The 25,326-nt window shown below is 37.1% G+C and overlaps 1 protein-coding gene across 2 annotated transcripts in view; it reads right to left on the bottom strand.

Annotated features, from left to right (window-relative positions):
* Positions 1–5,142, bottom strand: part of cdh7a (cadherin 7a) — a 58,754-nt gene extending 53,612 nt beyond the window's left edge. Inside the window, exon 1 of one of the 2 annotated variants that reach the window (XM_059501847.1) lies at positions 4,754–5,142. The gene's annotated coding sequence lies outside the window, so the exon portion shown is untranslated. Of the gene's footprint in view, positions 1–2,946; positions 3,132–4,753 lie in introns of those variants that run through there. The other variant, XM_059501848.1, reaches the window with a different exon arrangement.
* Positions 5,143–25,326: the final 20,184 nt, after the last annotated feature.

The raw sequence follows: 25,326 nt of genomic DNA on the forward strand, positions 1-25,326 counted from the left end.
CAAAGTTAGGTCAGATCATTTCAAATTGTGCATTTATTATTACTGTTATACTTTGTTCTCAATTTTTAATCAACATTGCGTGACTGTGTATTTAGTGTGCATCTGTAGATTTCAATTTCTACAGTCTAATCTCTAATTTTCATTTCATTTGAATGTCATCAAAAGAAATTGTTCTTTTAACCTCAAATTCAATTTAATGTTCCTCATAAGCTGTTCTAAAATGAAAGGTCTAATAATTTCAGGAGAGGCTACAAGCTACTAGCCAGGACTCCTTCTTCCCCACATGGAAAGAACCTATATGTGGATATATGCACATATATGAAAACTATATGCAGTGTATATGCACATATATGCTGCATATATGCACATATATTATAATATATATGCTGCATATATGCGCATATATGCTGCATATATGCATATATATACTGCATATATGCTGCATTTATGCCATATATATACTGCATATATGCGTATATATACTGCATATATGCTGCATATATGCGTATATATGCCACATATAGGCAAAACTGAGGTGCATATATGTGCATATACAGGAAATATAGGTCTCCTGTATTGCTTCTTCATATCCACATGTAAGCCCTATACATACAAGATATGTCTTCTATATAGCTAATGGCAGGATCTGGTCATTTTGTAGCTCATATCCCATTTTTGACTGTCATACATGATGCCTAGCTCATATTATCAAGGCAAAAACTAAGAATTAACGAAAAAAATTATGCAAGAACTTATGTATGTGTGAACATGTGAAATTGGTATCTCATGTAGTTGGCATGTTATGGAATTTAACTATGGCAATATATTAACATGATATACAGAGCTGGACAGTAACGGAGTACATTTACTTGAGTACAGTACTTAAGTATAATTTTGAGGGATCTGTACTTTACTCGAGTATCATTTTTGGGGAGTAGTCATGACTTTACTCAACTACATTTGAGAGGCAAATATTGTACTCTTTACTCCGCTACATTTCTATCCATAACCGTAAGTACCCGTTACTTCTTCGGCCCCGTCCACACGGAGACGGACCCCCGATCTTTTTTTCCCTCGTCTCAAGAAATATCTGCGTCCACACGAAACCGATGTAGTATACATGCCAGACCAGCATGTGGCGCTGTAATTCTGCCACAGAGATACACTTAAAACGGAGAAGAAGACATGGATTTGCTGCGCGTGGTACACAAACGAACATGGAACAATACATTTATTAATCCTTGTTAATGTTAGCGTTCAGTGTTTGTTCATGTTTTTGTTGCTGTTACGTGATGTAGTGGTGTTTGACTAGGGGCGAGACGTGGGCTGATGACGCCATATTTTCAGAAAATGTACAGATTCGCCGTCGAGAAGAAACGCAAAGGCGGCGTTTTCAAATATATCCACTCTGGGACCCGGTTTCAAAACATCGGTTTCACTCTTCCAAAACGCCAGATCCGTGTGGACGAAAACGCCTATCCGCTAAAAAATTTGTGCGCCGAAAAAAAAAGAGGAAAAAATAAAAATCTCGGACACCCTATCAAATGTCACTGGATAGTGCAGGAAGGAAGAGGAGGAGGAGGAGGAGGCGGCGGAGGAGTATGATGAGGCGCATCATGACAGACCTTCAAAGAATAATAAAGATATTTTTTTTTCTGTTCAGTTTTTTGTCTTATTTTTGTTCTTGTACTATATTTTTTGTTTTGTACTATTTGATTGATCTTGAGTAAATACATAATGTACATTTCTACATTTTGGACTTTTATTTATGTTGTCTAGCAGCTATGGATTTTAATTTTACTATTATAGGTGAACATATAGGTACATATATATGTACGTGCATATATGTACCTATATAGGTATATGTATGCACATATATATATGTACATATATGTGTAAATATATGTGTGCATATATGTACATATATGTACATATAATATAGGAAAACGGCCAATTTTATATATGTCACATATATTAAAAACCTATATCAAAACCTATATTGAAACATATATGTTTATATAGGTTTTTTCCATGTGGGTCTGTATACAGCCGTGATGTAATTAAAGAAATATGAATGACTCAAACCACTCAAATTAGATAACATTATTACAAGCTTACCGTTGTGAATCGGGCTAAGGTAAGGAGATAGCTTTAAGCACTGGTTATGTACTGTACTTGCTCAATAATTGATTTTAGATCATTTTTAACCAAAATAAAGTTATGGAATCCAGCTTTTATCACCTTGGAGCTCACAAAAGGTCTGTCTTCAAAGGTTATGATTCAAAATCTGTTTCCCTATGGAGAACATGAATGGAGTTTTTACTTCTGAAATCTGACAACTGCACTCTATCATCTTCTGTAACGTCATCATCTTTTACAGCTAAAATTGAATTTGTTTCATAATTTATTAATTTTGCAATTTTGCTTTGAAACAATCTGTATTTGCACTATATTAAAAAATGTGACTCGACTGTTAAACATTCAAATCTGTTTGTGTTTTACATTGGGATCCTTCACAAATCCTTTATGGTTTAATTCGACTTTTCACCAATTATTTTAGAATAATCAAACAATGGATCATGTCTAAAAAATTATTTGCTGTACATTACATGGTAACTATACGCCATGCTATCAGTGTACTATATTTGTTCCTCTTCTATTTCCAGCCCCCCACTAACATTATTCCCGCCCGAATCTGCTCGCTGTCGGGCTTGGCTGAGGCCCCGGACTTTGTGTTCAGCACAGATCGCCCAAATGGTCTGGGACAGGATGATGAAGTCTCATTAGCCCCCCATGCCATCTGACGAGAGGAGCTGAGGCTTCATCGCAGACCGCCCTGTGAGAGAGCGCCCACAGCCACAGCCAGAGATTCAGCTCCAAAAACCCATCTCAAAACACTCTTTAGTCATAGCCCCCCTGCAGTGCAAGAGCAATTGTGGCACTCACCAGAGACAGTATGCTCCAACACAGAGCAAAGCAAGGCTCCTGGCATCTGGACATCATACACAGCACAGTGCGGACTGGTAGCATATGGCCTTCTTATTATGGCTGCCCTTCGCTGTGCAGACTCTTGAGGGTGACTACGACAAGATTACGCAAGGATCTGGGCTGGATATGACTGCTTATGAGCATGAAAGATGAACAATTCTAATAAAGAAAACATTTATAATACATTAAAAGACTATTTAATGCTAGTTTACACTCATTACATGCTTCATCAATTTTTTTTAATCATTTTATTTTATTTTTATTTTTTTGCAATAGGTTCTTTGTTTATGCAAAAAAAATCTGCATATTGTACATTTCCAACACAGACATACTGTACTAGACATACTGTACTTCTTATCCAGAATATATATATATATATATATATATATATATATATTTCTTTTAAGTTGAAAATAAAACAAAGATTACTGAAGTACATTTTACAAGAAATACTCTTTTAGTCGTTCTACTTCAAAATTAAATGTTTTACTCGTTGTTTCTTTATAATTAATTGTGAAATGTACTAGCAATTTCTTAATGAAAACTATACACAATTTTTTTTTTCGAGTACAGCATGACTTAGCAATCTATCAATCTTATATCTAAAATTATTATTTTTATAACATTGGGTGCCATTTTTATATCTTTCCCTGGGGCCCAACAAACAAGTCAGCCATAGTCTTCAAAATATAAAATCTTACTAGGACCTCCATATTAGGCTACAGGACAACCATTCTTCGTCACCCCTCCCTGACAACAATCTTGTTTTTGCATGGGCACAAACTGAAGTGCAAATAGATTCCAACCAGATGTTAAATCGGGAAATAACAAAGCAACAACACAATAACTAAACATATTCTACAAATGAAATACACACACACACCTAAAACCACAATTCATTTTTTGATGTGAGCCACATCAAGTTGGCTCTCACGGTTTACTCAAAGCGCCACCTAGCGGCCGCTCGCTTCTCAGTGCAGGCGAAGTTTCTACTTCGAGCCTCGTGTGCTTGTTGTTGGCATTGCAGTGGCGTCCTGACAGGGAGGAATTTGATATCGATACGGAGATGTGAGGAAAATCTGCACCTCTGTACTTGTGATATCCCCCCTTGTTTTGGTATAACTCTACTACACACACAAAAATAAAAACAAAAACCTCTAACTCTCACTGAGGTATTTTCACATCAAAAAGTCTTTCACAGTCACACTACAGACGACAGTATTTGCATCACAAATGCGAGTCCCTGGCAAGGTCCCAAGTATTGCTCTTAGGACTGAGAAATTGTACTTCGTAGCGACTCGATTAATATGCTGACTGGCAGACCTTAACTTTTGAACATCACAGATGCTCCTGAGGGGAAAGCGCTGAATATTAAAACATCACAGGCAGTGAGAGAAACTTTCAGAGCGGCTCCAAAAAAAAAAAAATCTTAATGCTGACCACACGGTTCGACAATATCTGAAAGTGCATAGCCAGTGAATACATGTATTAACTTTATATTAAATTGTATTACTTTTATTTTATTCCATATTTAAATTTCACTTGTATATTATGTCATACTTTAAAGCAAGTAGGCAACGCTATATTAAAAACATAATTTCTGAAAATACATAAAAAATAATATCACAGACTATCGCCATTTCTCAACTCTTATAATGCTTTAGTGTGGTTTTGTAGCTTCCTAATGTAAACGTGCACCGCAAATAGCCTACCCTCAGTCCGTACGGTATTGCACCTCAATAAACACTGCATAAATCAGACTCACCTTTTTTTCCTGGTCCTTCGCGTGTTTATAAATTGTGAACGTTCTTGTGAAAATGCAGAGGGATTCCGTCACGTCGCAGTCGCTCTAGACGCGCTCTTTCCGAGTGAGTGAAGGAAACATATTCAGGAGCATCCCTGCACTACAGGCGTCTTTCCCTCTGTTCCGCTCTATCACTGCGCTGCTCGCGCACACTCCGCGCGTCTACAATAAGCCCTATTGAGAAGCCACAGCTGCAGCAAACCTCAGCCAGGGGAGAGCACTGTGGAGAGACTCACAAAGGGACCACAACACTGTCGGCCATCCGTGAAGCATGCCTCGGGAGCCTCAGTCCCCACAAACTCTGGGAAAACAGTGGTTACGCGCAATTTATTGTCTCTAGTGAAAGTGGCTGACAAAATGGACAAGTCTCTGTTAGTGTGCTGCAGGAGCTTCGCTCATCATGGGAAACGTTGCACTGAGGGGAGGTGCCGATGTCATTCAGCGTATCCAAGGTGCCTCGGCGATTCTAGGGTTCTAGGGGGGCCACCGAGGGGCCAAAGCGTGCAGAGAGGGACCAAATTAAAACATCGTCAAGATGATTCTATGTTCTTGAGATGTGGGTCGAAGAACTTACATTTTTCAAGCTATTTAAGAAAAACAAGTTGACAAACCTAAACTTTATCTGTTTGAAACCATAAAAAAAAAACCTATCGGATGACTAAGGTTTAAAACAAAGCATTATTAGCATAAAATGAATTTATTATATTATATGTATAAGTGTTGTTACTATAAAATTAAGAAAATGAATTAAATCATTTTACTGGTTATAAAACTCCAAGTGTGTTTGTGTGTATAGTGTACATATTAGTACCTTTTAAAAAGATGACAGCTTTTGTATTTATGTGTATTTATAGAGAGTGTTTTTATGTGTTATGTATATGTGTACCTATTAAATGTTACCTTGGGTTTCTCTACAGCTCACTTGTTTTTGACTATTACGAGGTGCTTTGGAAGCCTGTCTGAAACCATTTTCCGTAAGCGATGCCTTTATACACAAAACACTACCTGTGAAGTGAATGACTGGACAGCCAGGCAACTGCCTTTAGTTTCGGATGCAGCACTGGGATGTTTCATTGTTTTTATCAGTTCACTTGTCACTGTTCAGTGTGTGCGGTGCTGAGAGGAAACGGATTTGCCTAGAGTGAGGCGACGTTTTTTCTGTCCTGCAATGAAAGTGGAGATGTGAATTTTTGTCCTATAGTGAGGAGGTGTGGGTGGTTAAAAGTTAAATCTTTTGCATTTTTCTATTGCCTAATGATCACTCAATCCAGGGTTTCTCTTACAGAGAGTAACTGGAAAACATGGAGTGGAGGTCACAGGGAAAATCAGTTGTGCCACTCACATAAAATACTCCAGACCGGACTTCAGTCTGTGTGCATTGCTGTGTGTTTGTCTTATTTTGGAAGTATTTTCTTTGACCTTTAAGAAATATACGAGCTAACCATTTTTATTTTTATTTTTTTTCAGAAACATTTCTTAACAATATAGCTAAAATATTAATAATGCAAAAGAATTACAAAAAAATTAAGTACAAAAGACAAGTACAAGATAGAATCCAGGGCCTGGAACCATATTAAAATGTATGTACAGAGTAAGACAAACATTTGGACATGAGCTGCAGTGTGTATCATAAATATATGCAAATGTTTTGTTTGTGGCCTGTGCTTCTTCGCTGTCACCATGGTGTATTTGCATGCCCTGCTCCCTCATGGATCTAAAAACTTCAAGCATGATTTTTGTTCTTTTATTTTGACATACTGGATATCACATACATAGATTATCATTTGACATTAAATGTTACATTAAGTATGGATATGGCTTATTGGCATGGTTGAATTAAAAGTTACATTAATGCTGAAGTCTACTGTATCTCGTACTTTCCACCCTCTCTTCAAGAAGAAAGAAATATTCACTGTACCTTTTGTAATAACTGAAATTTCCCTCAGATGTAATAGCTTGCCAATTTTTTTTCTGACAAGAGAAGAATGAAGTTTGTTTAATGGAATTACGACATGTCCACAAAAAAAAGCTTCCAATGATAAAGTGTGCTTGTGTCTATCATCCACTCCAGTATGATTTAAGTCACATAGCTGCAAGGCTCCTCAGACTCAATCCCTCTGTGACCTAAAACAAATAAGAGAAACTTTATATTAAAGAGAGTCCTCTAATCCAGCTGCAAGCATTACTTTATGAAAAAGTTAATTAACTGTTGCTGGCTTATGTCACCGTCAATAGACCTATGCTTTCAACAGCAGTGCTGATCCAGTCAAAACTACACAAATGCAACAACTCCTCAATTACATTGGGACACTCTGTGGTGTCACATTGCCCTGGATTAACCAACATGGGCGACAGCTAGAGCCCTGAGCTTCACTGAGCTACTCTGAGTCCAATGTTCTTGCATTTAATCCCACAGTTGAGAAGCGCTGAGGCAGGGAAAGAGTATTTGTTTGAAGTAGTGCATAGTAGACCAGATCTCTAGTTCGTAAGTGAGCAAGCTGAGCAAGTTTAAAAGATATGCAGAATCTTTAGGCAAGGTTTCATTTTTGCTGCTGCACATTTGTGGCACTGTGTGGTCTTCAAAGAAAGAACCACAGTTTGCCCTTGATACTAAAGGACATTGTCAATGTACAGGGGAGTTTGCGGTCCAAGTAAGTGTCTGCCTTGTGATACTGCATTTGCTTTAAGTGCACAATTTAACAAGTAGAGTCAGTGAGTGCACAGAGTACCATACGACTGCACAAGAGCTAAGAAAACATGTTTAGGGGTTGCCTTAAAGGTGAAGTGGTGTTCTGGAGAACACGATTCATACTCAAAGGCACACACTTGCCTTTCTGCCTTCTTGAGCAACCTATAAAATATCCAAATAAAGCATCCACATAAGCTGACAAACATTTTTAGAAGAAAATAACTGTTTGTAATCAAGTTCAATTCATCATGGCCAGTACTCATAGAAAAAAAAGTGAAACAAACTGTCTAAATCACTCTATTCACTTCTTTATGAAGTGAAAAGGCATGGTCATTCACATGCTTTAAAGCAAGATTCCTCAGTGATTTCTGTTTGTGTGAGGAATCCTCACACAAACAGAAATCATATGTGGTATAACTGAACAACATTTATAGAAATGTACTTAGTGTACAGCTGTCTAAAAGAATGGTAATATAAATGTATGTTAATTGCTTTTCATATCACTTTATGGCTTTTACATGTTCCTTGTGCCTTGTCACAGACCAACAATATCAACAGCTGGAATATCTGGAATACTAGCGATGGCTCATGATGACCCAAAAGCTCCATTCCAGCCAACTCATCAGTTGACAACATCTGGATTTTACAATACTAAAGCCAACTAGGACAGCCAGGAAGCTGGAGGTATTGTTAAAAAAAGGAAAGAAAGAACGAAAGAAAAAGAAAGAAAGAAAGAAAGAAAGAAAGAAAGAAAGAAAGAAAGAAAGAAAGAAAGAAAGAAAGAAAGAAAACTTTGCTTCCCACATCTAAGTGTTGTTTTATAGCATCAGCATTGGTTTTTCAAGACTGGCACTGAAACAGCTCCCTCCCTCACAAAAGTCCTTTCCCAATTTATGTGTGTGAAAGTGGCTTTCCAGAACCTTCACTCTGTGGTAGAACGAGTTCCCAATCTCCACCCAATCGACTGAGACCATCACAAGAAACAGCTGAAAGCAAACAACCTCTGTGAGCACTTAAGTTCAACCACAACCATAATCCAAGGTACTTTCTATAAATAAACTCTATTAGAAATCTCTTTCATTCTTTCTTTTTCTCCCCTATATTTTGATGTCCAGCCTACTACTTTAGCTTGTACTTAAAAGTTGCTATTTGTGGTACTCAGAGAATTATTGTCTGTTTTACCATAAATTGCTTGTGATGTTTCCTAATGGTCTTCATTTAGATAAATGTATCTGCTAAATGACTAAATGTACTCACAAATGTACGCTACTTGTGTCACAAAATCATTCTAATATGCTGATTTGGTGCTCAAGAAATATTTGTATTATCAATGTTGAAAACAATTGTTTTCTTTAGTGACAAACTGATACTTTTCAGAATTCTTTGATAACCAGAAAGACTGAAAGAACAGCATTTTTTTGGAATGGAAATCTTTTAACAATATAAAAGTTTTAACTGTCAATTTTCATGTTTAATGTGTTCTTGCTAAATAAATTTATTATTATTATTATTATTATTATTATTATTATTATTATTATATCTTACTGACTCCAATGTTTCAGTTGCATTATATATCTTATTGGTCAGTTACTTTTTAACCCCATTCTGTCAAATTGTTCCCAAGCGTGAATAAGTCGATTGTTTCAATTTTCAAAGTCTTGTTCACAGCAAAAATTCACTCCAGATGAGTGAATAAACATTAGTTATGTTTAGCAACATTGTTAAACCCAGGTCAGACTGTTTGATAAAACTGAACGATGATTGCTAATGATTGGATGGATGAGTGGATGGAAAGATCGATGGTTGGATGGAAGAATGCATGGATGGATGGGTACGGTGAGTAAATTTGTCTCCACTAATGGACACATGGGCCCTGTCACCTTGGTCCTTTTGGCATCTGCCTGATGATTTATTAGTCTTCTAGAAGATAATCTCTGCACTCAAAGCAATGAGTGTTGTTCATCCAAAAATGAAAATTATGTCATCATTCATTCACCCTTATGTCATTCCAAAACTATATGACTCTCTTTCTTATGAGTAACCCAAAAGTCCCTTTTGTGTTTCAAAGAAGAAAGTCACATATGTTTGTAATGACAAGAGAATGAGACTATTTTCATTTGTGGGTGAGTCATGCCTTTAAATCATGTAAAGCCTGATATCTTGAGAGTTCAGTTGATGGTATTGTATATAACTGATCTATCAACAACTAAAGCTTTCTCTTTGAGGTGTAACAGATGTTTACAACAATCTAGAACAGAAACAATTGCTACTACAATATATTAAGGATTAAAACATTGTATTAAAAATGGCATAACTGAATTTAAACCAGTTCAACAAAGCATATCCTACACCAGTGTCAAGTGCTTTTGTTCCAGCTTCGCTCCATCTCTGTTTAAGTCCACTTGTGTTTGGCTGTGCCCCCCAGTAGAGCACCACACCAGAAGCATACGGCACCATGGAAACCCTGTGTCTCCGAGGTTAAGCAACAGAGTGAAAATAATGCTTCTTTTGTATCAGTGTGGTTACCACAGTTCCCTCGCTGGGCTACTTCGAGCTTCCTGATGTGAGGCTCATATTAGTCCATGAAGTGAGCCTGCACAGGGACAATGAGACTCCATTGAGAAGCAGCCCAGTATTTCAGAACAGGTAATGGGTGTAACGATGTCTGCCATGTCAATCAATTAAATCTTTTCTTCAAGTCCTGCTCACAGGCAGCATAAATTACTCCACATTCTTGACTTATAATAGGGAGGGAATGTTTATGTATTCCTGGAAGAACACATTTCGACCACACATATGCTCTATTGTGCTCAGTTTTCACGCACGCCATGCTAGCAGGATCATGATAATTTGCTGTTTTCTGAAAATGATATGATTCACATTGGCAAAATCTATTAACCCCGGTGCAGATGTTTCATTCATTCACTCATACGGCCTGTTGCCCCATATGGCTATCATTACAGGCCGTAGTCACACAACAACACATTAAAAAAAAAATACTGAATAAGCACCATAATGTTGTCACAGGTTATCAAAACAACATTTTCACGAGACAGAGGCTAAAAACAGCTTTGTCAATAGCATTCCACTACAACAGCACCAAACACCAAAGGTGACATAAAGTAATAAGTGCGAAAATATTTAAAAAGATGTGTTTATTTGTGTCAAGCAGAGAGATGAACTGGCCAAAGGAAAGTATTCCCCTCAGACCGAGTGTATTAAACTTCATAATTAAATGACGATTCGCTTCTCCACTGTTTCCTTCAGTTGCTGGGGGGAGGGGGCATTCACATGACTCTCATCACTGTGTGGATGGAGTGACAGGCAGAACACAATAAACCCCAACCCAACTCAACTGGCTCTCAAAAGCCAGAAAATTGCATCAATCTCCTCCCATGGTTTAAAAGGAGGAGAACAAAACTGTCGCTGCTCTTTTCGGCTATCTCAATGCTTTCTCTTTGGCTTCGCAGTCTCTCTTGCCTTCCTCGGGAGACTGACCGTGTCTTAAATCAATCAGGCTCTTACTGAAGGGTAGCAGATGTCACCAACACTGGGGCACCAACTCAGTGACCCGCCCCCTGAACCGCACACATCTCTCTCCCCTATTGATCAGGAGCCGCACAGAGGGAGAGGGCGGATTTTAAGATGGGCGCCTTTGTGCATCTACAGTTTCATCTCCTGCGGGGCGTGTGCATGTGCACATGCTTCAGCGCTCGTGCTGAAAGACTTGGGCCCCGTCTTGCTTTATTCACACGGTTAGGCTCGTCTTTAACCACTCTCCCGCAAACTGGTGCACTGTGACCAATCAGAGTGGCACAGGCCACAACTGAGGGTGTGAACATATTTAGCTTCTGTTTCAAAGGAGCTTCAGCCATTCAAGCCACTTTTACACACACTTTGGGTCACTTCAACAAAGCACCATGGGATTGAATTGGATACAGTCAATATGCAGCCATGTTGTACACATATTTTGAACCAGGCCTGTCAGGGATACAATGAAGTGAGCATCTCTAAACGACAAGAAGATGACGATGTAGGAGGCTACAGAGATTACGCTGATACACCTAATTAGAGCATGAAAATCCATTTCAAGGGGAGCGTCAGAGGAAGGCCGAGATGAAAAGGAACAAGGATAGATTAGTGTTAGGCCAGAAACATGGCTAATATGTGCGAAAGCTCCAAAGAATCCCTTTTGACTGATCCCTCTAATTTTTATCAGTTGTAATCCAACCCCGAACCCCCACCCAAAAGGAAAACACCAAGATAAATGGGTGTTTATCCATGTCAGGCAACTCGGCATGTCTGCTTTGCTGCTAAAGTGTCTCTCCAGAAGCCTGTCTGCCTACATCAGTAACAAGATTGTTTTGACTAAACACTCAACACATCTGAAAACACATCTGAAAAGCACTCCCAGATGTTGCCGCTGCTGTCACTGCCTCGGGCGCTTCGGAATAAGGCGAGCCATTGTATCTCAGGTGTGCCATTTTTCAAGCGTGTGAGTTAAACACATGGGATTAATACCTCGTGAAATCCATGAGTGCATTTCCATGAAGGGTGAAGAGGATTTTTCCCTCCCTGTTGTAGTGAAAGAGGTGAAATTGTGCACCAAAAGACAGAGACTGAAAATCTGCGATATGTAAGACATAAGATGTAGAAGAAATATTAATGATTCTGCATTACTTTGGGGTCATTAATAAAATAAGAAAATGTGTCTTTACCAAGAGTTTACTTTACATACAATTCATCAGATTTTATTGAAAGCACATTGTAAAATTGATTCTGACCGCTCAATTAAAATTGTAATTCATTGCCAAATTTGTAAAATTTAATTAAATTAAAAACATGCCATACAGACACATTTTCTTTTGTGATTTAGGGATGTTTGAACACTTAGGGGTACAACAACTTGTCACTGGGGCAGTACTCGAAAATGGACATCTTTGTACCTCAATTAACTAGTAATTTACTAGTTAACTGTGTGAATGAATGCGCAAAAAATAAACTTGAATGCATGAAAATAATAATAATAATTTCAGAGACAGAAACTTCACTATTACTATAATAAGGTCACTATTTTTGAATGTTCTGTAACAGTTAAAAAAAAAAAGGACTAATACTAAATGGCTATGTTTACTCATTTCATCCCCAGAAACTGATTTAAAAATGAATAAATACATTTAAAAAACAGAAGCATATGCATTAGTATTGGTACTGATAATACTCGCCTTCATTAATAGTACTTACATTTACATTTAGTCATTTTGCAGATACTTTAGTCCAAAACAACTTACAATTGGAGGTACTTAGTAAAAAGATGCCATTAAACAAATATATAAAATATGCCATCTCTAGGGATTCAATGTGAAAATCTATTTATAATTTAAAAACAATTATGTTAAGCGTGATTAAATGTTTAATCAATCAACAGCACTTATATATATGAGCTATGTTGAGTTCATGGTCATGAATCCCCACCGCTTGTCACTGATAAATGGCACGGGGCAGCAATGTTTTGCTTCCATGAGTAGAATGCCATAACTACAACTGTTTATGCCAAACACATGAGCATACTATGAAATAATGAGGCATGCAGCAAAGCAGGCATTGTTCATGTGACAGAAACTCTCTTGAAGGGCCTAGCTGTCCACCTCTTAATGTTATGCATAAAGTCTCATTTGTCCCTGTGGCTTACTACTTTACAGCACCTGCCAGCCATTTGTGTGACTGTGAGCTTGATTCCTGCTTAGAAACAAACCATCAGAAAAAGAGAGATACTGCAACCTTTGATACAGAAAACAAAAATGTATAATCTTTCACAGGTCTAAAAATAATTAGCATTTATCAAGTGAAAATGCATTCTCTAGTGGGGAGAGAAATGCAGATTGCTCCACTTATCGTGCATCAGCCCTCTTTTCTAGTGAATGTTTATTATAAGTCAGCAACAGTGTGTGGAGCAGCGAAATTTGGAATTTAAGAACCAGCTCGCTTTCAATTCATGAGTTGGAATTTTAATGGAAGATCGAATTGGAATTTTAATTGCAGTGACATTCACTGAATTGTTATTTTAAAAGGAAATTATACACAGTCATACAAAAGTGGAAATTAATTAGTCTAAAACATTTACCTACAAAGTTTAAATAGTTACATAATTAATTGCTACTTATTCCCTTATCTAGAGCAGAGCTTCTCAGCCTTTTTGACTTTAAGGCCCCCAACACAAAAGCCAAAAGTTTCCAAAAGCCCTCTGGTGTTTCTGCTGTAATTGTGACAATTAAAAGTTATTATTTATTCATAAACAGATAAGTAAAAATGTCATAAACAGAAAAGTAGGAATGTTGAAATATCAAAACTACGATTCATTATTGTGATTCTAGATTAATTTATTTTTTCTATTTTTTCTCAGCTGCTTACACATTGAAATTTGCGTTCAATACTTTTGAATTAACACAGCTTTATTTTCATTTTCATTTTAATTAACACGTGTTTTAGTCATATAACACCACAAACTGCCTTCCACATTTTTAGGCAACTTTACAAGACTTAGAAATTATATACTGATTAACATTAATGTTTGACGAATGTATTGAACTATAGATTACAGGACATTTTTAAACATTGTTAATGTATATTATATAAAATAATACCTCATGTTGTATGATACCATGTTTATGGGTAATTATGGGAGAAAGTAAACGTGTAGTTGAAAACTACACTTACTGCTGTTCATTGAATTAAGTTAATTCCATTGTCGTTCTATATCCTTTAAATATAAACTCTTCAGTGTTGTTTCAAACCCTGCTAACTTTTCATTTTCATTGATGTTTTAGAATAATGAAAGCTGTCAAAGACCGGGTAACTAAGGGGACGGTGTGATAATACACAAAGCTTTCTCTTCAGCTACTGATCATATTGAACAAGCCTAGATCAACAAGGCATTAGTTTCTAAAGAGCATGCCCTGGGAAGTGTATTAATGCCACTGCACTCTGTAAAGGGATCACTGAATGAAGTGACTTTTCATGTAATAGAGTTTGGTCTTCATGGGACTAATCATAAGTTGAAGAGGCACCTCAATATGCAAAGTCTTTCTGGTCGACTTTTCTCGGTTTTTGAGAGGGATTGGAGGGATTGAGTCAAGTTGCATCTGTCAAAAGCGGCAGAAGCACACATAAACAGCTCTAAACAGTTTTGCTCATCAGTCAACAGCTGGGATGCTTCGCTTTGATTCATCTTCTCAGCTGTGAAGATTTGTCCCCTCATAATTCAATTATTTCTCATTCAATCACGCTCCATTAGATCACGATCACTCCCAGCTTGCCTCGTTACCGCAGGAAACACAATCAGAGCGATTCGGTGGTGACAGTCTCAAGGCTTCACATTGAAATGACTGCTTGTGTGTTTGGATACATTTCATTATGTGACATGGCACATCATAATACTCTCTCTGAGGGCTGCACCGACTGATAGAACACTTTATTCAAAGGGGTAGAACGAGCTTTGACGGCATTAATGTCTGATGCCTGGTATATGCAGCAGTGTAGCTTACATATAAAAGACAGCAATAATTTACGTTTATTAGTGAAACGATCTCAAATTAGTTCAAATAAGCATGAATCAGATCATTATGGAAATACTGTACTTAATCTTAGACCGGGTATCAAAGAGTTGAGAGAGTTCATTCTCAGCAATCAGTTAGAGGCGCTTTGATTTTACAGCTTGTGGAAAAGTGAAAGAAACATTACAACCTGTGAGTTGACCAGAACTACACAGAGCAGCTGTGATTGACTGAGCTTAATCATCCCTCTGCTCCTCCTGAACCTGATAAAATAATTGCACACTGGACCTCACTTTGAGTTTGGGACACGTTTTCCATAATTGCCTCATCCCTTATAATCCCTGTGTTGTGTTTAATCCCCTCGTTTTTTTATTTTATTTAATTTTTTTTATATAAACATTATAATAATTATCATTTAGTAGCAAATAATTACAGTAACCTACACAGCTTAAGAAAAGCAACTATTTCAGATGATTCACATACACTCAGGTTTGCAGTAAGACTGCATTAGCCTTCTAAAGAGGAGCCCAAACTGCAAGCACATTGATCCCATTGTGGAGAAGTTTTATGTAAGTTTTATGTAAGAGAGAAAAAAAATGGCTGTACGCAATGTAATGATCAAAAAGCTGCAGGTCATTCTTTGAATGTTGTTTTCGCTAAATTCAGTGAGTAAAAAAATAACTTGGAAGAAACGCAGAGTCTTTGTGAGAGCAGGTCAGGGGGCTGTGAAGTAGGTGTTTAACTGTAAGTACAACAGTCTAAGAAGTTCAGTCGTTTAGAGTCATGCAGGCATGTCATGAACATTTACTGCCTCTGACCTCTTACACTTACATGGTCAGAGCTCCAGTTTAAGGCTACAAGGGTGTTTCTTTGCACTACTTACCACTTAACTTACCACTACTATTGCTCTATATTTTTCCGCAATTACTCAAGCTTTAAAAAGCAATATTTATGTTGGTCTAGAACTTGAAAGGAGAAAGAATGATGATAAGGCTCATAAAAAGATAATTAATTTTTGAAAACTTGCTTTATATCTGAGCATACAGAATTTACAGAAACATACTGTATTTATCATTACTTTCCATGTCTTCCATCTTAATAGATTAAGTAAATGTATGTTTAACTCACATTTATTAAATGTAAATAACATTACTGAGTTTTTATTTACTTATTTTGATGAAAAACAACACAGATGTGAATTTGAGATCATTTGTTTTAACATGGAAAAACTGGCAAGAAATTAGCAGATAATCCAGAATTTTATTTGGTTAATTGGCAATAAATGAATTTCTTTCTCTGGTTTTTTAACTAACAAATGCCATTCCTTAACATCTTTATTTATATCTGAAATAATTTTTAACCTACACAAATATCATGAAGTACTAGATATGATGGATTTTTCGATCAAAAAACTATAAACAATTTAATTGCCTTTATTTATTTAGGTCGCAGAAATGGATGTGATCATTTCGGAATGTGACAACATTAAAAAAAACGGGTACAAATATCACAAGTAATTTCAAATCAACACCCTCATATAAGCAAATTGTCAATCCCTCACTGAGCAATGGCTAACTTTAACTCTTTATTTTCATCCTGTAAATTTTCATGACATTGTGAATAAAACTCAGGGATTATTTTTTGTTTTTGTTTTTGGCTCTTTACCTTTATCGGATGTGACAGTGGAAAACCAAATGGAAAGCAGAAAAGGAAAAAGAGGCGGAACAGGACTAGGATATGGATCGGGGTTGGACTCAAACCCAATTCCCAACAAAGCACACATCTCCTTTCATGTTGTTAGCACTACCCTCATTTTTCTGAAAGTCCTGCATACCTAGTACATCGAAATACTGTGCCCAATTATGCTAATTTACAAGTTCATGATTTCATTTTGGGGGTATAATACATCTACATGATTTAAAGTATAAAAATAAAAAAAATGCATCATACTGTGCATTGCTGCAGCTCCTTTCTATATGAAGCTTGCCTTTCAGAAAACCACAGTGTGCTCTGACTGGTTAGTGGACACAGTCTGTTCTGTTAGGTCAAATCCTTAGAACATCTGTCAGAAATGTATCATCCCATAATCAGGTACCAGCTCCTGAGGCTTCATGAGCAGCTATAAACAGTTTTATATCTATGGGACCTATGGTATCAGCAGTGGAATACAATTTGTTTTTTTGCCCTCACATCAAAGAAAAATTGTCTCCACGACAGTGACACCACTTTCCCAACTTTTCTTTGAGAACGGGCTAAAGCAGCCAGTAGTCGGGCATTATACAAATGTGTAACATGTGATGTAAACAAGTGACAGAAATAATGGCAGGACTACAAACAATGTTTGTCAGGCAAGTGTTTTCTGATTAAATCCTTTTGACATAGACTTTGTGCATTGTAATTCTGCAAAATTGTTTACATGCACAAACAGCTACATACTGCACAACAAAGGAAAGTTCAAATAAAAAAGACATAATAGTTGCCCTTAAAATGACAACATTCAGAGCTCTGAATGACCCACAGATATGTGCCACCATTTACACTCTGATCACCAAGATTGTATATTAAACCTTGCTTATTGTCCACTTTGAACATACTGCGCTAAAGCATTTCTCTTGGTAAATACAATTATTTGTCACATCACATAAACAGTCATAGTATGTAATTTTACCACATTGCCTTTCATGCAGTCCAGTTTAATCTCCCTGCTTGTAGAACTAACTATGAACCTATAATTACAGTCCACATGTATTTGAACCTCAAGAAACTCTGCAGTTAAATTCACATATCATACAGTACCTCACCCAGGGGTTCCTTTGACTCATCACTGAGATGATGAACAGGGTTCAAAGAGACAGCAACAAAGCCCCTATCTTGAGGCTATCTCAATGAATGCCCAGGTAACAAGACACTCCAGGAGAGGAAGCTATTGATAGTGTGCACCGTAGATAGAAAGTAGCACTATCATGCAAATGGATTACAGTGGCAGAGGTTAGCGAGGTGGGAGACGGGCGGCTGGGAGGCAAATAAAACTCTATTTAATGAGGACTTTTACAGTGACCTTCCACATCAAAAGATCCCCAAGTTAGTCTCCATCATCCAGCGGGCACACAGAGGCTATTGCACCAGCAGCTAGTGAATTACTACCCCCTCCGTCCAAGTCAATGGACCTCTGACTCCACACAGAGTTTATCACCTAAATCTGCTCACCCACAGTCACTCTCCCAGCTGCTTGTTTTAGCTATTGACATCTGGACGAGTAAAATCCTCTTAACCTTTTATGCAGTGGAGGTCAGTGGTGATTTACAGTCTATAGTTAATGCTTAATAACAATGCACTTAGGGATATCAATTTATTGCATACACAAAGGCTGTATGGATTACAAATCATAAACTATCAAGGCAAAAAACTCTGTTGTGAATATTCTTTTCTATCTCTATTTTTTTCTTTTTTTTCACATGTTCTAATATGAACAACTAGTCCATCAATTCAGCAACAAAAATACATTATGCAAACTTCATTTCTGAATGTACTCTCAAAAACAAAACGTTCCATCTTTTCATTTTGCAAACATTACGTTATTTTCTGTTCCCTGAACCATCTGAAACTAATAAGTAGTAATATTTGAAAAATGTTGGGCAAATGTCCAACTAAAATGTTTATATAATGTTTTTATGCTAATTTTTTGAAAATTTAATTAAAGAGCAGATAACTTTGAATCAACATTCTATTAATGTTTCTAGAAGAATGTTTGTTCATCCCCTGCCAGGACATTAGCCAAAGTTGGAAACCTTCCCTGTTAGCTGCATGAGATGTAAATCTACAATATCCAATACAGTTACATTTCCTTTATTTCGAATTGAACACAGCTTGCATTTTAGAAACAGAGTTGGTTGTGAACTCTGTAGTGCCAGCCACATACTGATTTTCTGCAAAATTGGAGTTGCTCATTTACATGAGTGACAGTCGCTATCTGTGAACTGTCAAAGACACAATCTGAGCAGGTGCCATTGCACAGAGGCATATGTAACATGTTAAATTTCTAAACCTGTGTTCAATATAAATCCTGTAATGTCGAATGTGATTTGGCTGGAACTGACATCAGTGACAACAGATAGTTGTGTAGTGTGAAAAGAATAGCAATATGATGACTTTGAAAGTTGGTGTAGTAGATGGGTGACAGCTATTTCATTAATAGTTCATTAAAACATTGTTTAAAAGGGTCTTTTTGTGTTTGTGGACAGATAAATGAAAATAAGACAATATCTGAAACCAACAATGGACACACACAAATTTGTATTTTTGTTGCATTCTCATTTTTAGTCAGTCTGGAGCACTGTACAATGTAAGGCTAATCATTAATCTACACCGTAATGTATTGATTAATTGATTGCTTTCGGCTTGTTGTGGGTTAAATAATGTAGTGATAAAACATGGTGACTGTGAGCCGGTGTCCCATAAGAGTGATGTTTAAAGGGGACACTGAAATGAATTGGATATACAGCCCAGAACTCAAGGTCACATAAAACAACACCCAGGACAACTATACCCTCACACGAGGTCATAAAAGTTCATAACAGTCACAGAGCTTTTGACATCATAGCTCTGCTTGAAATATCAAGCTCCTTGCCTCAATAGAAGTTTTTATTAAATCACATTAGGTCCCGATAGCCGTAGACAGGGCACTGCTGCGCTGTACTTGGGTGACCGGCCCACTGCCACCAGCTCCCCGATCTAATTTATAACTGTGTCTGCAAAGTCCGAGAATGCAGATGACACACTGAATAATGCTAAAATGAAGAAGTGACTAAAACCTAGAGATATTCATTGCCTTGATCTCTATGGATATGGTGTAAGACAGCTACAGCTTCTTTGTTCAAAGCCATTATTAAAAGGAATGCTTTATTGAGTCACCTTATTATAAATAGAAAATGGTGTTATTCATGTGATAAGTAATTAAAGGACTAAAAAAGGTCTGGTGTGACACTTTCAGCCCATAATACAAGTGACACGGGTCAAAACACTTATGTGTGAGACCGGCATATAAAGACAACCCCCCGTCACGGTACACCTCTTCCACACTGAGCACATTCTTTCTCTCCGCTGAGGCCTTTGCTTGGTATTGCCGCAGGAAATGTCTTGGCACACGTAAAGGTCAATGATATCATGCTTAATAAGACCTGCACATCAGCAACTCTCAAAACATTGTCAAGTATATTACCCAGATCTCTTCCTGTCTTTTAAAAAAAGGGACCCTTGAAAAATTTTTTTCGCATTCTAGACTCTCTCAGTCTGTTTATTAGTGTTGGGAATTTTTTTAATGATTTTTGAAGTGACAAGAAGACAAAGTCTGTATAATTCAATCATGGAATGATGCGTCCAAACGATTTGTTTAAAACACTGATTCGTTTAGTAATGAAATGCCACCACTGAAAGACACATAGGTCCTTATCATACAGTACACCCGGCGCAATGCGGAGAAAGTGTTTTTGCTAGTTTCAGCCCGAAACCGAAAATTTTCCCATCCTGCACCACGTTGTTTAAATAGCAAATGCATTTGCACCCATTTGTATACCCATGGGCGTGCTGGTCTAAAAAAGAGGTGCAATATTTTTTATTTGTTATTTAAAGAGCGCGTTAGTAATAGGCGCCTATAGGCAGGTGCATAACCTGTGCTTATTACACATACAGGGAGCAGAAGCATACAAATATTTTTACAAATTAAATATTACATTCCACCCATGTAAATAGGGAACCCACCAACTGGCTTTTAAAGGGGATGGGAGATGAGACTCTGATTGATTTATTCCATGTTACACCCAAAAAACACCCATTACTCATTAGGAGAATAGGGACAACCTGTTTAGACCATTTGCCCGGGTGCGCAGACTGTTTTCCCATCGTTAAACTAGCAAAAGTGGATTGGAACATGCCATGTAAATAAATTTATAGGCATGGAAAAAAATCTTCTCCCTTCTATCACACACTAAAAAATGTTGGGTTAAAAATAACCCAACCTGTAACTCAACTATGGGTTGGTATAGCACCTTCCCATCTATGGGTTATTTCAACCCAACCCATTGGGTTAAAATCCTGTTGGGTTAAAAGTTACCCAACAGTTGAGTTAATTATTTATATTAATTAACATCAGTATTTTTATTAAAAATTACTTAATGCAACCATATTTTGAAACTACTTTTGTTGTAAATTACAGATTTTATTTTAATATGCAAATAACACATTTACAAATATATTTTAAAATATTTTATTTAAATGTACAAGAATGTGTAAAAATACAACTGACATTTTCAAGATGTACAAATGTGTCAATTCATAATCATATCAAAACATACAAATGTGCAAATACAGTTCACAGCTGTGGCCTAATGGTTAGAGAGTTGGACCTGTAACCCGAAAGTCGCAGGTTTGAGTCTCGGTGCTGGCAGGAGTTGTAGGTGGAGGGAGTGAATGAACAGCACTCTCTTCCTCCCTCAATACCCATGTCTGAAGTGCCCTTGAGCAAGGCACTGAGCCCCCAGTTAATCTCCGGATGCTGCATCTATAGCTGCCCACTGCTCCGGGTGTGTGTTCACTTCTCACTGCTGTGTGTGTGCACTTGGATGGGCTAAATGCAGAGCACCAATAATAAATATAAATATATATAAATATATATAATAAATATTCTAGCTGCTGGACCTACTGATGATCAATAAAATAAGTTTTTTATTTATTACTAAATACAACGTTTTTAAAGGAGGAGATAGTGTGCAGAAGAAACTATTAAAGACTGTGTGTTCCAAAAACTCTCAAATGGGAGCAGAGGACTTTGGGTAGTAGATGTCATATACAAAGAAAAGTTTGAAACACAGATCGACTGCTTGTAGTATCGTCTCCTGTTCCATCGCCTCCCCGTTTAAAATAATAAAAACCTTGTCACCAAGCACCAGGACATGAGGATTCTGGCTTGTCTCATGATTCAAGTACAGCACTAATTAGTGCCAACCTTAAAAGAATTTAAAAAAAAAAACTAAGTTCCGTTAACATGCATTGATATTTCATTGATACACTCACTTTACAAATTAGTGAATTTAAATGAGTTAAAGTGATAATTCACCCAAAAAAATTTTTGCACTGTAATGAAGGACCGCTTCATATCCGTGTATGATGGCCACACCATTTTTCCATTTGTGTGGTATGGTGCAGATGGCAGGAAGGGTTTTAAAGACAATTTCTGCAAGAAGGCCTTTAAATGACAAAAGTACAGAGAAAGCACAAGTAAAAAAAAAAAAAAAAAACTAAGCTCACAGTTTAAATTTTTACAGTCTTTGTGGGGATCTACAATCATTTGCACTAAGAGACAGACTAAACCAGTTTTCACTCCCTCCAGAAAATTTGTGGCAATATTTGCAGCTAATGTGAGTAAATTTTACCACCCTTTACCCTTTGACTGATTTGGACTTGTAGGGAGGAACAAAAGTACACTGTAAACGAAAGGAAGCTTTGTTGGACGGAATGCGGCAATACACTTATTTCACCTCATTTGTCTTTTTTCATAATTTTTGGAAGTCTTATGTCTAAGTAAAATTGAACACTTATGTATAATTAATTTAAATAATTACTTTCCTTGAAATGTTTCAGTTAACAGGCAGAAATTCTATTGTTGCAATTTTTCAAAAGTCCATTGTCTAAAACATAAGTATAAACACATTTAGTACAACACATTTAAAAAACATGTCAATCAATCTAGCTTCATAAGAGAAATTGCTGTAATTATAGGGTATTCTAATAGATGCATAACAATATTCAATATGAATAAACCATTAAAACACTTTTACTGTACAATTAATTAGTGCTGGTGTGCTAAGACGAATATGGCTTCTGTTTTACACTCCCCTCTTAAAGGTTGGTTGTAGGAGTAATGTTATGTAAATTTGGGGCACTGGTATAAATTTTTACTGAAGCAGCGGATTGCCTCACGACTGCGCGCTTTTCAAAACCCAGACAAAATAACTTTTAGAACAGAAAATTGCAGGTTCATTCAAACGATTCTTACGGAGTCTGTTGTCTGTCGCAGGACTGATGTGTGTGAGCTCAGCTCGCCTTGAGAAGCTTCATTCACTGGTCCGATCTGATAAATGGTCCGTGCGGCTTTTATAGCTTAATTCTAATGATTTCGTCAAACTTTCACATTTCACCAGACATTTTTATTAACTTTAAGTAATACTTGTCTGAAAAGTTTTGCAGCTAATCTTTTAATGTATTAATGCTCGCGAACAAACAGGAATAGCATTCATTTACAATCCATCTGATTCTCTGGGGTCTCTGACTGGACCGTTAAAATTTGAACGGAGTGAAGCGGGAAACATATTTAACCCAACAGTTGGGATATAACTAAAAATAACCCAACGACGAAAAAAAAATGACCCAACAAATTTTAAGATAACCCAACACATTGACCCAATATGTGTAAGCCAACGGTTGGGTTAAAAAACAACCCAACGTTTTTTACTGTGCACGATCTCTGTTCTCTGCAGTGCCTCCTCTTAGCAACAACAAATGTGATCATTTCATTCTCAGAATAGTTTAAGACATGATTTTTTGGGCATTGAATAATGCTTTGTTTGGAACTATTGTCTATGTTTTTATCCATATGTTTTTTTTTTTAAGTTCATGGTAGTTGGTAATCAATATTATTTATTTATCTATCCATCCATCCAATGACACTTTTCAATTATTTTCAACTTAAAAACGGCACTTGCTTGACTCCTCCAGGAAGTGACATAATTTTTTTTGGTTGGAAAACAACTACACCAACATTTAGCATTTTATTTTTATTTTTTCATTTATAAGTAATTTATTTATTTATTTATTTTTCTGAATGAACACAAATAAAAAGCAGTTGGCAATATTATATTTAAAAAATGCAAGTTGGAATCATGTGAGTCGTCGTCTTCATCCCCACAGCTGACGCAATTCATGTTCATAGATGTTCATGTTCATTGATGTCAATGTCAATGTCACCTTTATTTATATAGCGCTTTAAACAAAATACATTGCGTCAAAGCAACTGAACAACATTCATTAGGAAAACAGTGTCAATAATGCAAAAATGATAGTTAAAGGCAGTTCATCATTGGATTCAGTTATGTCATCTCTGTTCAGTTAAATAGTGTCTGTGCATTTATTTGCAATCAAGTCAACGATATCGCTGTAGATGAAGTGTCCCCAACTAAGCAAGCCAGAGGCGACAGCGGCAAGGAACCGAAACTCCATCGGTGACAGAATGGAGAAAAAAACCTTGGGAGAAACCAGGCTCAGTTGGGGGGCCAATTCTCCTCTGACCAGACGAAACCAGTAGTTCAATTCCAGGCTGCAGCAAAGTCAGATTGTGCAGAAGAATCATCTGTTTCCTGTGGTCTTGTCCTGGTGCTCCTCTGAGACAAGGTCTTTACAGGGGATCTGTATCTGGGGCTCTAGTTGTCCTGGTCTCCACTGTCTTTCAGGGATGTAGAGGTCTTTTCTAGGTGCTGATCCAGCATCTGGTCTGGATATGTACTGGATCCGGGTGACTGCAGTGACCCTCTGATCTGGACACAGACTGGATCTGGTGGCCACGTTATGTGTATGCCAGGTTAAAGAGATGGGTCTTTAATCTAGATTTAAACTGCAAGAGTGTGTCTGCCTCCCGAACAATGTTAGGTAGGTTATTCCAGAGTTTGGGCGCCAAATAGGAAAAGGATCTGCCGCCTGCAGTTGATTTTGATATTCTAGGTATTATCAAATTGCCTGAGTTTTGAGAACGTAGCGGACGTAGAGGATTATAATGTAAAAGGAGCTCATTCAAATACTGAGGTGCTAAACCATTCAGCGCTTTATAAGTAATAAGCAATATTTTAAAATCTATGCGATGCTTGATAGGGAAACAGTGCAGTGTTGACAGGACCGGGCTAATATGGTCATACTTCCTGGTTCTAGTAAGAACTCTTGCTGCTGCATTTTGGACTAGCTGTAGTTTGTTTACTAAGCGTTCAGAACAACCACCCAATAAAGCATTACAATAATCTAACCTTGAGGTCATAAATGCATGGATTAACATTTCTGCATTTGACATTGAGAGCATAGGCCGTAATTTAGATATATTTTTGAGATGGAAAAATGCAGTTTTACAAATGCTAGAAACGTGGCTTTCTAAGGAAAGATTGCGATCAAATAGGACACCTAGGTTCCTAACTGATGACGAAGAATTGACAGAGCAACCATCAAGTCTTAGACAGTGTTCTAGTTTATTACAAGCA

The sequence above is a fragment of the Carassius carassius genome, chromosome 20 (genome assembly GCF_963082965.1).
Source record: "Carassius carassius chromosome 20, fCarCar2.1, whole genome shotgun sequence".
NCBI classification, from domain to species: domain Eukaryota; kingdom Metazoa; phylum Chordata; class Actinopteri; order Cypriniformes; family Cyprinidae; genus Carassius; species Carassius carassius.